Source organism: Rhinolophus sinicus, linkage group LG05, assembly GCF_036562045.2.
Source record: "Rhinolophus sinicus isolate RSC01 linkage group LG05, ASM3656204v1, whole genome shotgun sequence".
Taxonomy (NCBI): Eukaryota; Metazoa; Chordata; class Mammalia; order Chiroptera; family Rhinolophidae; genus Rhinolophus; species Rhinolophus sinicus.
In genome coordinates, this window is record NC_133755.1 from 83,957,515 (window position 1) to 83,975,223 (window position 17,709).

A 17,709-nucleotide genomic window follows, 5' to 3' on the forward strand; every position below is an offset into this window, starting at 1 on the left:
GATACTACAAAGCAGCACCTAGATTCATGACTCTGTTGTTTGAGTGGCTAAACTCTGGGTTAATTTGTTACTCAGCAACAGATAACCAATACACAGACTTGACTTTCTCAGTATCCCCTGCATCATATACTCCATAATTTTGTACATATTAAACACTCAATAATTAAATCCCATTAAATTCCCCAAATGACTGAAGGGACACCACTCCCCATTTTGGGGCATCAGAAACACTTAGAGGGTTTGTTAAAACACAGGTGTAGGCCTCACTCCCATGTGTTGTGATTCATTAGGTTTAGGGCGAGGCCTGAGAATCTGCATTTCTAAAAAAAAACATAGTCGCTGTTGCTGGTGCCAGGGCCTCCCTTTGAGAAGCACTGGGCTACACTGTGGCACACAGGGGCCCTGAGTTCCTCGGAGTCTTCCGTGCCACGGAGGGGGGCAGCATGGGCATGATTCCAAGCCATCAATTCCATCAAAGCAACTCTCTTTTATATCTGTTCAATACACTGGACATTTTTGGTGATATTTTGTTTCAAAAAAGAGACACAGGGCTAAAGGATAAAGCATAAAAACACTGTACTTTAGGCTCCATGAAGGGAGGGGACAATATTCCCCAAAGTAAACAAGACGGGCAGATATACAATAAATATTTTAAATAGGTTGTTAATCTAATCTTAATATAGAAACATGTTTTTCAGTTGAGCAGTAATTAATCCTGAGTACCAGTCCTCCTTGGTGGGGCTCTGCAGCCCAGAAAAATGCCAACACATGGGCCCCTCTCACGTGAGGTGTGGTAGGTAAGGCCCGTGTCATCTGAGACATTTCCTAGTGTCCCCTTCTACCCTGAATTAAGTTAAAAACCTGCACAAAGAACCTCCCACCTAAGGTAGTCTGAGGGGTCATCTGAGGAGCACTAGATTTGGCACCTCTTGCCTTCACCCCCCTCATCTAATCAACTTCTTGTTCCTGTCAATTCCATCAGCTAAATCTCTCTCCTGTCTCTGCCTCCTCTGCTGTGGCATTGGTCAGGCCTCACCATTTTCTCATCTCACCCACTGTAGCAACCTCCTAACGGGTCCCCCATGGGGGCCAATTGCTAACGCTTGAAGACTCAGCTCCCTGGAAGTCCTGCTGTCCAACTCCCAACCTCTCCCATGTGCTCCCATAATGCTCCTCACATCCCTAGTGCTGCGCTTACCACAGCCCCTGGTAATGGTCTACTGAGGCTCTTTCTACCCCAGCAGACTGAACTTCTCAAGCAGCAGGAAGATCCCTCCTTTGCAGCCCAGGACCCAACATAGTTTCACAGCCACAGGCTCTCAGTCGTGGATGATTTAGTACCAGGAACTATGTTAAACATCATGTACCATATTACCTTATTTAATCCTTTTATGGTAGGCTTCCTCCATTTTATAGGTGAGAAAATGAAAGCACAGAAAAGCTAAGTAATTCGTCCAGGGTCACATGGCTAATATTAATTGCTGGCTTTCAGGCACAACCCAGGTATTCTGGCCCGTGCTCTCTAAGCCATGTTGTGCTACATGTAACATCCCAGGGACAAGGAGAGCAGAAGCTCGCTGCTTCCAGTGGCTGGTACCCCGTAGGCACTCAGGAACTGTCGAATGAAGTCAGGTTGAATGAGGAAATGGATGAGTGGGTTTGAGTCCTAACGTCATCACAAGCTAATTGAGTGACGTGCTCAGACCTTTCAAAGCCTCAATTTCCTCTTCAGAAGATGGAGACTACTACTTGTCCTGCTTACTTCCTAAAGGGTTACCATCCAACTCAATTCAATTATTAATTCAATAAGCAGTTTTTAAGCACTTCATTACAGGCCAGGGAGTGTGCTGGGTGCGGAGCTACAAACATAAATAGGACATGAACTCTGTACTTAGTGACTTCTCTATCATTGGTGGGACAACTCATGAACAAATAAGTACAATACAGTGTGACAACAGTGCTAACAGAGCCATATACAAAGGTGTACGGCAGGGCCCTCCTCGCTGGCTGCATATTAGAACCATTGGGGAAGTGTGAAAGAGACTGAAATGCACAAAACAGCTGATTATTGGGTGTCCCATTTCACATACCGTGTTTCCCCGAAAATCAGACCTAGCCAGACTATCAGCTGTAATGTATCTTTTGGAGCAAAAATTAATACAAGACTCAGTATTATATTATATTATATTATATTATATTATATTATATTATATTATATTATATTATACCTGGTCTTATATCAAAATAAGACAGGGTCTTATATTAATTTTTGCTCCAAAAAACGCATTAGAGCTGATGGTCTGGCTAGGTCTTATTTTTGGGGAAACAGTATTAGTCCAGGTATCTGACTTCATAGAGGTCTGTACCGTTCATTATCTTTGAGCTACTTTACAACTCTGGAAATTGTAGAAAGCATAGAGTCATGAGAACGATTCTTATCCATAGAAATGCAAATAAATTTTCTTTCAGTGGAATGCAGTTGATTATTTGATTACTACCCTGTGGATATTGGCCACTTTTGCATCTATTTGTACATTCATTTCAGCATTCCTGATTTCTTGGATGTGGGCTTACAGTAAGTCCTCATTTAACGTTGTTAATAGCTTCTCTGACTTTAAGGGAAATGACATATAACAAAACCAATTTTACCATAGGCTAATGGATATAAACAAGAGTTAAGTGCCTATGGCATATCATCAATGTTACAATAAAACAACACTGAACAAAAAGACTTATTTGAGGACCTGCTGTATTTGAACCAGTTGTAACATCTTACTGGTTCCCTCTTTAATTGATGAATTAAATAAACCTTCGCCATGTGTTCATTTTATATTTGTGTGGGATTAATGGTTTTATTTTTATAAAATGCATCCTTTAACAGGAGCTTTAAAAAAATACCCATGCTCAAGCCCCACCACAGACCAATTAAATCCAGATCTCAATGGTGGGGCCTGAACAGCTGTGTTGTTGTTGTTGTTGTTGTTGTTGTTTTTTAAGTTTCCTAGGTGATTCTAACGTGCAGATGGAATTGAGAACAACTGATGGAGGAAGGAAGAAAGCTAACATTTACTGAGCCCTTACTGAATGTTCAGTAGATAAGTGGGTCATTATCTCATTCGATTCTCACAAAAATCCTGTAAGTTATTACCCATTTACAAGTGAGAAAACTGAGAATCAGAGAGGTTAAGTAACTTGCCCAAGGCCACACAGCTAGGCAGAGCTGGGATCTAAACCCAGCTATGTCTAACTCCAAAGCCCATTATATTTTCATTTCATCTAATTAGCAGGAGTCCTCAAGCACTACGAAAAGAAAAGACAAGGTTTACTTCAAAAGCATTTAAAGAAGCCCCACTGTGCAGGGCAATGGGGAGGGCTTCAAGTTGAGTAAGACTGGGTTCCTGCCCCCACCCTCTAAATTCGTTAACAATCTTACATAACCCTTGTTCCAAAAGAGTTCCCGCATTTTCTTCTCTTCCTCTTTCTAATTCTTAATACCTCCTGTCTCCAGACAAAAGGAAAATTTCTCCTACTGGCTTTCTTGCAGAATATTCCAGGTAAACACCCAGGTTCAAGAGAACCCTCCCTTAAGGAAGGACTCTACCCCTCCTCAGTGCACTATCCTCTTCCCTCAAACACCTTTCAAAATCCCTCTGGCAGGATTCTGGATAAACCCCAGTCCAGAAGGAGCAAGCATTCCTTTATGCAGCCTCCCTCCCCACCCCACTGCCAGCAGAGACTCCAAGGAAAACACCCATTAGGGAAGATGACAGCGTAGCTTTTAAAATGGCACTGAAGCTTCAACAGAGGGGAATTCCCAAGGGAATGATCTCTGTCGGAGAAGAAAATGGAGTTCCCCTGGAAACAGGACTGGGAGGGGGACTCCAAGGGCCCCCAGTATCTCCCAAAGCAGGAAAGTGGGCAAGGGAGCCAGGCTGGGCAATGATGAATTATCAGGCCTCAGGGATCACTAACGTGTGCACATCAAAAACAACTATGAAATCTACAACCCAGGGACTTACTAAAGATGTTTTATAGCCTTCATTACGTGGGCTAATAACAAAGACAAAAATTGTGAAAACCTTGGGTTTTAAAAATCCCAGAAGCCATCGGTCCCCTGTCAGGCCCAATTTACACCCCTATAAATGATGGTAGGAACACAACTGAACTGACGTTAAAAAAAAAAATTGGCTGTATTTCGTTCTACATAGAATTATAGAGTTTTCAAGCTGGAAGGGACCAGAAGAGATGAGGTATTAGCAGTGGGAAGCACACGATGGCATGATCTGACTACACTTGGGGAAGGAGGGGTGGGTGGGTTATCTCCTCACCACCCATAATTGTAATCTGAGCTGAGCTAGCTCTGAACCCTCTTCCTGCTCCCTGGTCCCTCCTTCTGGTCTTTTCTAAACCTGTCTGTCCACACTCCAGCTTCTGAGGATGGGAGGGGGCCTCATATTGCTCCCAGTCTGGGGTACAGGCCACCAAACACCAATGGGCACAGGACTTCTCTGATCAATAAAGCTGAAGGGAAGCCCCAAATCTTTGTTTTACCAAGTGATTTTGACACAGACAGTCCTAGAGAATTGCAGGGTAGGTGGGCAAGTATGGACAGGTGGACTGTGTGAAACTGGGGAAAGGGCTGAGCAATCAGGGAGGTGAGGGAACCTCCCTGACCCTGGGGCCCAGAGGGGAGAAAGAAAGAAAATACAAATGAGAAAGAAGCCTGGAAATTAGGGTATTTGCCCTCTGAAAAGCTTATTTCTTGTCCCTGGCAACAAAACCCAGTGGGAAAAGCTCCTGACATGCCACAAAAGATGCTTGGGAGGGCTCTTAAAACCTCATGACTAAGCCCCAAGAATATCAATTAAGCAGCATTAATTACATGTCATCAGTTCCAGTGAGACCCTCAAAGGGGAGGCGGACTTGAAATTTCTTAAATTAAGTGGCTCCCAGGTTCTCTGCGTCACGCGGATGTTGGGATTTATGGAGGCAGGTGGGAAGCTGTCCTACCAAACTTGGGAGACATGGGCCTCCCTGACCGGTCAGGGGTCAGAGGGCTGGCAATCAGGCCTGTACTGATTTGGAGACCTATTCTCTGTGCTGGGGAGTCGCCTCCTGCCCCCACCGCCCAGCCCCACCGGCCCAGCTCCTTCTCTGTCCTGCTCTACACTCCAGGAGACTGTTTCCTTCCGAACTCCATCACCAGTTGGGTTTGACCAATGGGAGGCACTGGCAGATGGGACATGAGAGGAGAGGTTGGGGTACTTCTTCCTGCTCTGGCCCAGCTTCAGCACCTTGGTTCTACGAGGGGCTGCTTTGCCCCAGGACCACGCTCTGCCCCTCACTCACAGACAACAGCGCTGTCTCCTCTCACTGCTCCCCAAGCCTGGGCCAGAAACAGCTCCCCACTGGTGCTGGGTTCTGGGTGCTGCACTGTCCCTTGTGGGTTTCTTCAACCTCACCCACACCTCCGAAAGAAATCCATTACATCTCTTCAGTGAAACCAGGGGAGTAGCATTCTCTTTCCTGCTGGGACCCTGACACACTTTCTCCCTCGCAAACACATTCATACACACACAATTGAACATAAGCCAAGAACAATCCTCACCTCCACCCCATTCTTGTCAGACACAGTGTAACATTCATGTCATCAATGAAATGAATGATTCCTGCCTATGCAGCCGGGACACTTAAGCTCCCTGACAGGAGGGATGTAGGGTCTCAGCATGGCTGTCCCACCGAAGGGACTCCATGGGGACTCTCAGGGACCAGGGGTCTCACCTCAGTCTCCACTTTGTAGAAAGTGGCCCTCCTGGCCCCATCCACACAGGTGCCAGGGTGAGAGCCCAGTAGGGAAGGGCTACTGCTCCATTAGTCAGGACTTAAGGCTCTTAACCAGTTTTAAGCAGGTTTGCTTACACCCTGAAATTGAATGCAAATCTCTGTTCGTGTCTGCACTGTTTGGGGAGAGGAGCCATGGTTTTCATCAGTTTCTCAAAGGGAAGCATGTCTTCAGAAAGCTTTAAGAACCACTGACTCTAGCTTTGAAGGCAGATCTCAGAGTTTCCCATATAAAGCAGTGAAGTGTTTAACAGAGTGGTCTGGAGTGAGGTTTCCTGGGTTCAGATCCTGGTTCTGCTACTCACTGGCTGTGTGACCTTGGGCAAATTCCTTCACCTCTCTGTGCTTCGGTTTCCTTTCTACAAAATGGGGATGATCATTTACCTACATGTAATAGGGTTGGTGGAGGCTTAAATTGTTTAATTTATGTAATATATTTAGAAGAGAGCCTGAGGCATAAAGTGGATGCTGTAAATTTGTGATTCCACATTCTAGTGTTTTCTAAATCCTAAACCCTGGCCCATCCACCCAGGAAATACAGATGTATCTCTCAAGACTCTGAACTCAGCCTTGTCTCTACCCTGCTCACCTTGTCTGAACCTTGCTCACCTTCCATGCCTGAGAAGTTTTCTGTCAGTGTCTAAAGATGTCCCTTACGCTTGAATCCCCTGGAGGCCCGAGCTTTGAGTGGTTTCTCTGCAGACACACACAGGATAAGACTGAGAGGGAAATGCAGGGCTGGCCCTTTGCTCTTACAAACCAGCTACTCTGTTAAGATATAGGCTCTGCCCACCTGTGGGCTCCACACAACATCCAGAAATGCTCAGAAAAGAAGGCAGTAGAATGTGTGAAGTTTGCTGAGAGACCTGGAGAAGGCCCGAAGACTATTCACTCTGGCCACTGGCAGGAGAGGGAAGACAGGAGGAGCCCTGGGGCAGGGGAGCTGCTCAGTGAAAGAGAGGGAGTACGGCCACCCCCACCCCCACTCAGACCCTACTCAGATACACTGACTCCCTGGCTAGGAGGTACAGCTGGGAAAAGACTCTCTCTGTTGCTTCCAAATTTCTAATACCTGATCTCCTCTTCTTCCTTACAACCCACCTGCTGGGGCAGCTACCGCAGTAGCTCAGGGAATTCTCTCAACATCCTAGTCAACTCCCTGCCAATGCCCACGCGTGGGGTCATGGGGGCCCAGAACTAGGGTGATGCAGAGGGGTAGCCAGGCTAGGGGTCCAGGACCCCCACTGGCCAGGGTTCTCAGCTTATTATCTCCATGAGACAACGTGGAAAACCCTTCAGAAGCTGCATTTCCTCATCACTAAAATGGAGCAAATCATTCCTTCGTCAGAGGCAGGATGGAAGGGAATGTGCCTGAAATACTGCACAGAGTATCTGCTGCATAGTTGGTCTTCCATACCTATAATAACCCTCACGTAGCCCTACTGTGTGCCAGACACTACGTGCTTTCCATATATTAACTCGTTTAATCTTCATAACAACTTTATGAGACAGTACTATTATTATCCCATTTTACAGATAAATTAAGAAAAAACTCAGGGAGATTGAGTGAATTTCCCAAGGTCACACAGTGAATGGGTGGTAGGAAGAAGATTTGAACTCCAGCAAATCTGGCTCCAAATCAGAAGGGGTTGATGTAATCACTACCCAGTAAGAGGTTGGAACTATATCCTATCCAGCCTTTATTCCTGCTGCTTTCCCACCCCCAGCCCAACCTCTGAACTTATGCAGTGCTTCCTGTCCCTTCCACCTTGCTGACTCTTCCTGTGGGGTCTAAGTGGTTCTGCAAGTCAGGTGGCACAGGTGAGTGCCCCGGACCTATACCTCTGCTCACCCCCCCAACCCACCTCCAACCCCTACACACACCCACATACACACACACACACACACACAGTCCTGGGCCCTCCTGTGATTTCCATACATATTCATTGATTATCAAGTTGACTTAGAACCTAAAGATTTTAGAGCTGGAAGGAACCAAATCCTCTCAACCAAGGAGAAAAGAGAGGCAGGAAAGGGGGTTAGATTGTTCTCACAGAGGTCACACAGCTAATTAGGAAAACGGCCGTGACAAGAGCTGAGGTGAGGTGAGGCCCTCAAAGTGCCCTGTTCTCTCAGAAGCTGGTCAAATGCCCCTCTCTGGGGTTTCTTCCTTCCATCAAATCCTCTTCCTTCTTTGTATCGTGACTGCTCATCTTCAAAACACTTCCACACATCCATGAACACATTTAACCCGCCACTGACCTTGTGGAGCTGATATTATTGTGATCCCCACTTTACAGACAAAGGATCGGTGCTCCAGAGGACCTCCCAGAGGCACCCAGCCATGGAGGTCAGGGGACCAAGTCTCCTAGGAGTGACAGAGGCTGTGTCCTGTGGTATTCACCTCAGTCCCCTGCCTCAGGAATGAGTGGGTGGCTCTGAAAGCCTGAACAGTCGTAATGGCCCCTGATTTAAGCAGCTCTTGCTTTTTACAAATTACAGCTGGATGGAGCGTGAGAGACCTCCCCCGAGCTGCAAAGCCCCCAGTGGCTGTGCTGGCTGGGACAGGAGGAGGCCGGAGCTGACACACTGCTCTCTACCCTTAAGCTGCGCTCCCTTCCGCAGCATGAGCTCCCCTATAATTTTCATATATTATTGATGGCTCCTTAATTGGGGATTCTAAAAGCCCTGCTGTAGAGCCCAACCCTGGCCCCTCGTGAATCATGTTCACCGTGATTAAAATTACAGGCTACAAAGCTATCCGACTTACACAGAAATAGGACGCGGGAAGGTGCTGGGCTCTAGGAACAGGGGCTAGGTGGGCACACAGGGCTGGGGAGGAGAAGGGCCTGAGGTGTGGGCACCTGGAAAGAGGGCCTGAGTTTCAGAGGGGGACACAGAGGACCTGTTTCCATGCTAGGCCTACCACCACCTTGTGTCTGGAACGTTCTCTCAGGTTCTCACACTGGAGGGGGCCAGGATTCTGTGGCCACCCCTCCTTGTAGAGTGAGGAAAACCAGGTGCAGAGTGAGGAAGGAGCTTGTAAAATCACACAGAGAGAACCATGACTTCTTGGCCCAGTGGCCTCCAGGACCACGTCCTGTGTCCTTAAGGCCTCTGGGTGAGGAAGGGCAGAGGTTACTGAGGAGATCAGGCTCCAAAGGCCTTCCCAGTGCCCAGGCCTCGACAGAATGTTCTCTCTCTGGCCCAGATACCAGCAGTGGGCCTGTGAAATTTTACCAAGCTTATAATAAAAGACATCCTGCCTGAAAGCTTAGTTCCTAATTAGCCATTGTTCCAGATAATCTGTTAAATTATCCTGGCTCCTAGGGAAATCACCCTTTTAGCAATGAGCCTGGCTGCCAAGCTGCTGGCAAAACACTTTCCACCAGCCTGTCCCTAGGTCCAGCCTGGGTGCAGGAGCCCCTTGAGTTTGGCTGAAATATGGCAGGGTGGGGGCACTGAGCAAGCCCCACCCTAAAGGCATTTGTCCCCCCAGCACACCCCAAAAGGTCTATAGCTCCTACCAAATAGCATCAGGATGTCTGAAATATCCTCAGTGGTGCCTTCCTCTGGGTAAAAGCACTGCTTTCTCACTTAGGGCTTCTCACAAGAACAGCCAATATTGAACAGTTCTACATGCCAGGCACTTTACATGAATTAGCTCATCTAATCCTCACAGCAGACTCATGAGCCTTAGCACTTGCATAAGAGCCCCAGCTGGGAAGGTGGTAGCCCAGATTCAGACCCAGTTACCTTGACTTCGGAGCCCAAGCTCTCAACAGCTCAGCCAAAACTTTAAATGCACCTGGGTGCTACCATGAAAGAGTAAATAGATTTAGCGGCTCCCAAGGGACCTGGCCTCGCACCCCAGGGCTTACCGGGACAGCAGACTCCTTTCTTCAAATAAAATTGAGGGCTCCTATTTCATGTATTGCCCAGAAGGGGCAAACACCTCTGGCTGACTGGGGGGAGGGGCAGTCGGAGCCTCCCACAGACTCACAGTTGGCCCTGGGGGCACCACATCAAACCCTGGAGCTAGAAAAGCCCCCTCTGAAAGTCAGGGCCTGGGCACGTGGAGGAGCGGGGACCAGACGCAGGAGGTAGCATCATACCCCAGCTCTGCCACTTGCTGGCTGAGTCACTGAGCGAAGCAAGGCCCCCTCTGGCCACTGTGTGCAGAAGAGTCCTGCTTCCTCGTCTGGGGTGTGGTGAGAGCCAAGGGGGGTAACAGGGTGCTGTGATGTGAAGTCTGCACAGGGCAGTAGGAATGTCAATCATCCTCCCATTGAAGGGGGACCCCACAAGGGCAGAGTCTCCTCCTAGTTTGTCTGCCGGTTTTGCATAATAACAATATTTACCAGTGCTGGGCATAACCGGGCACTGTGTTGAGTGATTCTGTCATTGAGTCCCCACCGCACCCAATGAGCAGCCATGTGGGTCCCATTTTACTGATGAAAATCAAGGCTCAGAGAGGTTAAGGGAAGGGGCGGAGTCAGGGTTTGAAGGGACATTGTGACAGTGCCTCACTGTGTGCCAAAGCGGGTTAAGGCCCTAACCCACAGACTGTGAGGAGGTGCCCAGAACCCATCTGCTCCCCAAGCCTGGGCCTGGACTGCCAGCTCCTGGTGACAAGGAGTCAGGGCCCTGGAAATTCAGCTGCATGACAAGAGCAAAGGCCACTACATGCTGCCCAGGGGACCTGAGGCTCAAGAGCGGCATTCTTTGCAGGGGCAGACACCTGTCTGCAAAAAAGCCAAACCCACACTCGCCTTGGAGTCCACCTCCTAGAGAGGCTGGTATCCTGCTTTGGGCTTTAGCAATAATAAAGGTCCATTCGTTACTTTAAATCTTTTGATAAAGGTCTATGTCGCATGGCGGGGGTGAGGTTCTGTGTTGGTCATCAGGGATCTCAAAGTGGGCTCACTGCCTGGTGGAGGGAGGGTCATTTCATTTCAGATTTAAGCTCTCGGCCATCAGACAAACTGGATCCCAATTGCCTTTGCCCAGCATGGTCTCATCCCAGGACCTCTACAAGACCACCGTCTTCCTGCTTCTGCCCTTTCCCCTGTGACCTACTCTGCCAGAGGTATCTTTCTTCAACATAAACTAGGCTGCATCGCTCCCCTGCTCAAAACCCTCAAATCGCTTCCTGTCACACTTAGAGCAATGTCTGAACTCCTACACAGCCTATGAAGCCCCACAGGATCTGCCCAGGCCAGCCTCTGTGACCACATCACCCACTGTATTCATTGTTCACACCACTTAAACCACACTTGGCCTTTTTTTTTGTCCTTTGAGTATAGTGAGCTTGTTCCCACCTCAGGGCCTTTGCACTTGCTGTTCCGTCCACCTAGAACATCCCTTCCCAGACTTATACATGGCACCACTCTGGACTCAACTCCAGTGTCACCAACTTCTCAGAAAGGCCTCCCTCAACCCCCTTAACTAAAGCAGCCCCCTTCTCCCTGGTCACTCTCGATCTCATTACACTTTTCCACAGCACTTATCAATCAGTACCTGAAATTATGCAATTTTTTTTAAACTGATTATACTAAGCCTCTCCAGAGCAGGGACTCTACCTGTCTTGTTCTCCACTATGTGCCTGGATCAGTGTACGGCATATAGTAAGTGGTCAATAAATGCTTGTTCACTGACTGCTGACTCTTTGGAAACCATGCATAAATCTACACGCAAATTTTACACCCAGGGTTCCCAGTGGGGTCCACTCTCCCTTCCCCCACCTAACCTTTCCCCAATCTCTAACACTCTGGACCCAAGTCAGGTTGAGTCACCGCCATCTCACAGATATACAGGGCATTCCCACTTCCAGGCTTTGCTCATGTCAGGCCCCATTTCTGGAATGCCCTTTCTCCCTCCCACCATCCTTTAAGTTCCAGGTCTGGTGCCACCTCCCCCAGGAAGCCTCCCTAGCCCTCCCGGGTCTCTCCCCACTGTGAAGTGCTGAGAATTCATGTCGAAACTCGTTGGGTGGCTCTTGGCCTAGTTGTGGTCTGGAACCTGGGGCCTCTGGGAGGATCTGTTCCAACATTCTCATCAAGATGAAGAACACAAGGCTTTTAAATCCTTCTACGTCTGTGTCTGGTCTCTCCAGCTCCCCGGAAGTTCTCCGAGGATAGGAAACCTCCTGCTATAGCTTTGCACCCTGGAGGATACCAGAGTGTCTTACTCAAGTTACTTCCCTTCTCTTGGCCTTCATGCGCCTATCTATAGAATGGGTTACCAGTGTAAACTGCCTGGTACATTGCCTGCACCCAGAGACCATCAACGATACTATCCATGAGAGCCGCCTTTTACCCAGTGCTTACCTGGTTCCTCCAACGTATCCTATGTTCTCTCTAATCCTTAGACAATCCAGCAGGTATTACTAGTCACCCGCTTTACATGTGAGGAAAATGAGGCTCAGAGAGGATAAGTGTCTAGTACAAGGCCACACAGCTCTAGGTACCGGGGTCCTGACACAAACCCAGGTCTGTCTGACTCCCGAGAACACCCCAAGACACCACCCCTTCTCTGTGGTTCAATAGAGAGAGAACCCTGGTTTCCTAGCTGTGTCACCTGGACCAGTTTCTTCACCTCTCTGGGTCTGGGGATGACCTGTACCTGCCCGCAGAGTTGTTATGAGGATTAGAGATGATGAGTATGAGACACCGGGCACACAGCAGGCACTCAGCAAAGGGCGCCACTTTGGTTGACTCTTTGATTCTCTGATTCCTAAACAATCAGAGTCATCGGGAGCACTCTTGGCTGTTAGGAGGGGGTGTCTGGAGGGCTCAGAGAGAGCTGAAGGTGGGTCAGAGTCAGATACAGGCATGGGCATGGCTGGAGCATTTCCTGTGGAGGAACAGAATGAGGGTGGGAAGTACATCAGACTGTGTGGGTGCAGGGGGAGGAGGGGCAGAGCTAAGGAAGAAGGTCGGTCCAGGCCATGAGGTAGGGTGAGGAAAGCTCGGGTCTTGTTCTCTTGTCTACAATATATTATTTTTAATTATTTTTTTAAATGAGTTTCATCCATCCTAGGCGTGGGAGTCACATTTGAAAGATACTGACTAGGAGGCCTCACCTCATATACATTATCTCCTGGGCCCTGGAGAACCCCTATTAACAGAAGGGTATTAGCAATGGTTTTTCACAGCCACCAGGAAGGTGTGGAGAGACACGGGGATGGTTAGAAGTGTCCAACAGGCACGTAAGCACTTGCACAAGCAGGGCGTGCGAATCTGCCAAGACCAGCGACCTCAGGCCTTGGAAGTAGGTCCGGGCTTCTGATGTCCCCGGGCTCTCCCACAAACGGGAGACTGCTGTGACCTGACCCTCACCAATGCTAGAGCGTTGTCCCTCGGCCTGCCACCCTTGAGACTTTCAAGCAAAAGGAAGAGCTTATAAGAACAGGCATGTGGCTGGGGGCCACTTGCTCCTATTAGGTTAGCGTCTAATCTAACCATTAGACCATATGAAATTGCCAACATTTCCTAATTGCAAATCCATACAGTTCGACCCAACGTGCTGGTGCATGTGGCAGAAATCAGCCCGAGTCCTGCTTTCACAGTTGTGTAGGCCCCAGTGCCAAGGTTGTGTGGAAGCAGAGCTGTGCCTGCACCCACCTCTAACTGTGGGAGGCCGCTGGGGTCTGCCCCAAAAAGCCTGACAGCTGTGGACAGCCAGCCGGGGTTAGGGGGCTTCATAACAGATGTGAATCCCAGTCCTGCACTGATGAGCGGTGTGGCCTCTGACAAGCTGCTTCAACTTCCCCAGGATCAGTTTCTATGTGTGACGTGGGCCAATGACATCTCCCCACAGGTTGCTACAGTGTCAGAGTTCAGCCAGCAGAGCACAGAGCAGGGGCCGAATCAGTGGTGGTTCCTTTCCTATGGCCACCTTGACAGTTGGAGAGGCTCTACCACCAGGCTATAAAGTTGATGTTTGTCTCAGAGGCTTGGAGAAGAGGTGAAACCCCAAGCTATGGTTTTGAGAGTCATTGGAACGAGGGGAAAGCCCTTTCCTGTTCAGGAGGAGCTAAAAGGAAGAGGAGGGACACTGGTTGCCAGGGGTAAATGTGGGGTGATCTTCAGAGCCAGAGCAGGGAGGATGGTGGGGTGTGGAAGGAGATAGGAGCCAAACAGGCCACCACCCAGACAGGCAGGGTTTTCATGGGCAGACTAAGAGGGGACAAAGGCACTAGAAAGGCAGGGAATGGGGGTGGGGTTCCCACGACGTGCCTGTGTGCCATGCTGCAGTGCTCTGTCCGGCATGGCACAGCAGTGATGGTATCCCCAGGTCTAGCATTTCCTGGAAGCGCCCCTTCCACACAGCATTAGGATACTTCCCTTCAAGACCCTCTCTTCCTGGAAGCCCTCACTCCTTAGACTCCAGGTTCTGGAGACCCAGGCTAAGGAGGGGACTCAGGTTTTAAAGGAAGCCTGAGTCTCAGGAATGCTGGCTGTCACTCTGCACTCCTCGTGAGGGCAGGCTTGGCATAGTTCACATGGTTTCCAAGAGTGACCGGACCTTGGGTGACAGAGCACCCAAGTACTCAAGCTGGACAATATCATATTGCAATTGAAATTTCCAGGCATTTTCACAGGTGTCTTAGTTAGGCCTCCCAAGAAGGTCTCCTAACCCCATTTTACAAATGAGTAAGCTGAGACTTGGAGAAAGGAAATACCTCACGCAGATCATATAGTCAATAAATATCAGAACTGGGATGGGACTCCAGGGTTGTGAACATCAAGTTCAGGGCCTCATCTCATCTGACAAGGCATTTGATTATTATTCATGATGTCCTTAGGGACCATGAGAAATACGGGATGCGTTATAACAAAGTTATATAGATGCTAGGTGACTGAACAGCATACCCCAAAGGTCAACTAGAGAATGGAGGTCAACCTGGGAAAGTTCTCTAGAGGAGGACCACAGCACTCGGTCCTATCCAGCCGCTTCTCACTCGTGTGGATAACTGCAGCTGACCCGGGACCAGGAGGCAGAATCAAGAGGCTGGATGCACAATCGTAATTCAACATGCTCTTCACAGATCCTACAACAGACTGACTCTACCAAATGACCCGTAACGGAGACAAATGTAAAATCTCACATTTAGGTTCAAACACTCAGCTGCCAAGTCTAAGCTGAGGGAATCCTGTCTGAACAGCAGCTCGTGTGAGAAAGACACAGGAGCCCCTAAACTCAATATGAAGTAAGTCAAAGACTCCTGTCACAAAGGACAGTGGAATACTAGATAACGTGGACAGAGGTAGGTCCCTCAGAAAGACACACGGAATGCAGAGACCCAGGGAGGAGTGTGATTGTGTAGTTCAAGCCCCTGTGAGGAGGGAGCCGGCCCATGGTGCTTTGGGCTGGACAAGTGGAGGGCACAGGATGCACATGGAGGAAGAACATTTATGAATGAATGTATGTTCCAGGGCGTGTAGCAGGGCTGGTAAAGGGGTAAGAGGCCGTGATGTACAGAGGAACTACTGAAAGAAATGGTCACATTCTAAGTCTGTCCAACAGCAGACTAATAGGGCCCTCTTCAAATATTGAGGAAATATTGAACCCTCTTCAAATATTGAGGAAAAGTACGTGTGAAAGAGAAAATCAACTTACTTTGTACATCTAAGGAGGGCAGAATTAGGAACAAGTGGAATTTTGCCCTTTATATATACTTATTACAGTTTTTACATCATGTTCTAGAAACCATTGTCTCATTAACCTCTCTGTGCTTCAGTTTCCAACTCCATGAAATGGGGTCAATAATAATAATAATACCTCCTTCATAGGGTTGTGAGGATTAAGTGAGTTAATATATATAAATGCTTAGAACAGAGCCTATTACTGTATGTAAGCGTACGCTATTAGAATGGCTTTTGCTGTTACTGTTACCTCCCTGAATTGGAAGTGAGTTCCGCTGGTTGTGGACAGGTCCCTGTTTGTGTCCCCAGTATACTCCCTGTCACACAGTAGGTGCCCAACACATGCTCATTGAGTCAAAGTTACGTGAAGGCACATACTAAGGTTCTCTGAGGATATCATTCCAAACAGTCAGAATCAAACCATCATTCCCAGCTGGTGTTAAACTAGTCAACAGGCCCAGGCTGCTCAGAAATAGACTGAGCACTCTGGCAGGGACATGTGGGCGTGCCGGGTGGGGCCACATGCCCTGCCGGTGCTATGGGTCACTCAGCGGAACACCCTAAGATTCCAGGATACCCATCTTCTCCTTTCCAAGGGTCCCTCAGCCAGGACCACCCCCTGGCAATCCTGCCTTTCCCAGGACACGCAGAAGGCCCTGGCAAGCCTTGATGCAAATAGTGCTTGATTTCCTGGGCTAAAATTACATCTCGAGTCAATTTCTATAAAATGTGGTGACAGATTTCGGTGCTGGGAAGATGGAGCTTTCTCGGAAGGCATTAAAATGACCCAAATGGTTAAAATCAGCTGAAACCTGGCAGCCCGGGGCTGCAAGAACAGTGTCCTCCTTCTGCGGCCTTGTGCAAATCCAGGGTCTGGGCCCTGCCTGGAGAAACTGCTGTGCCTGCACTTAACTCCCTCTGGTTATAGGATGATTATCTCTGGGCCAAGATTCCGCTTCGTGGCACTTTGCAATAAACTAGCAGGTGGGGCGGTTGTAATCGATTTTGTTTACTTGCAATGGCAGTCTTCCACCCCAGAGGCAGTTCCATAGAGATAGATTTGGATTTTTCTTTAAATTCTCCATTCCTGATACTTCCCTCCAGGGGTCACACTGAGAAATCGGGCAAAGAAGTAGGATGTTGTGGGGACAGAGCCCCAAAGAGCAGTTTCCAGGCTCTCGGCCTCACATAGAAAGGTGCTGGCTCAGGTAGTAAATGGCCATCAACTGTGATTGGATGGCCATCAGCTGTAACCAGTGAGCCATTGGCCACTAATATAACTGCCATGTCTACGCTAGCAGCAAATGGGGCTAGCAAGAAGATGGTGGCTGGCAAGCACGGATTGCAGTTAGGATGGTGGGTTGCGGACAGTGTGGATCCAGCCTCCAGTGAGACTATAGTGCCACCAGCGAGGATATAGTAGTATGACTCCCCTACCTATGGCTCCGTGGGTTTTCCTTTTTGGCCTCACCATATCCTACGTTCTTATGTGGGGAGCGGGAGCAGAGACCCCGCAGGCCGCCCCGCACAACAAATGGTGCAGCAAGCAGGGTCTCCCGCATGACAGATGTGGACACATTGGAGTGCATCATCCCTTCTCCAGAAATACCTTGAAGTCTGTGTCCTGGGGGTACTGTCAGGGTCCAGGCCAGGCCACCCCAAAATTTCCCACAACGGCATATTGAGTCCTTGGAGCTAAAGTTACTTAACAAGCAGCTGGTACAAGAAAGGCACGTTGAGCCTCTCTTGTCTCCTTCAATGTAGGAGGTAATTCTCCCCTGTGAAACGTGCCCTCCTTGCTACAGGGGGGCTAAAAGAGACACCCTTATCACTAGAGTTAAAAAATCCAGGGCCAAAAAAGCTTACATAAACACAGCTGTTACTCCTTTACTAATTTACTACCCAAGCTCAAACTTCGTTTCGATTCCTCAGTAGTGAACACCCAAACCTAAGTGTCTTTGTCCTGTCATTTCCTCACAAATTTATCGCTTCTTTGTTTTAAAAGTATTAAAAAAAAAAGGATGGTTCATCATTTCAGAGAGCGTCGTCATTTATGATCTCCTGTGTGCACAGATCAAATTGGTTTTTCTCTTGTGTCAATTTTATTACTAGTCCAAGAACTCAAAAAAGGTGTGGGGGGATTCTGCCCCTCCCCAACAGTACTCATGTGGCTGAGCTCTGCCACTGTCACCCCTGAAGGCTGGGCGTGGTACTAATT

At 48.6% G+C, this 17,709-nt stretch overlaps 1 protein-coding gene across 1 annotated transcript in view; it reads right to left on the reverse strand.

Moving 5' to 3' along the window:
• CPNE5 (copine 5) overlaps positions 1 to 17,709 on the reverse strand; it is a 90,455-nt gene that overhangs the window by 52,688 nt on the left and 20,058 nt on the right. The gene's annotated exons all lie outside the window — the stretch shown is intronic.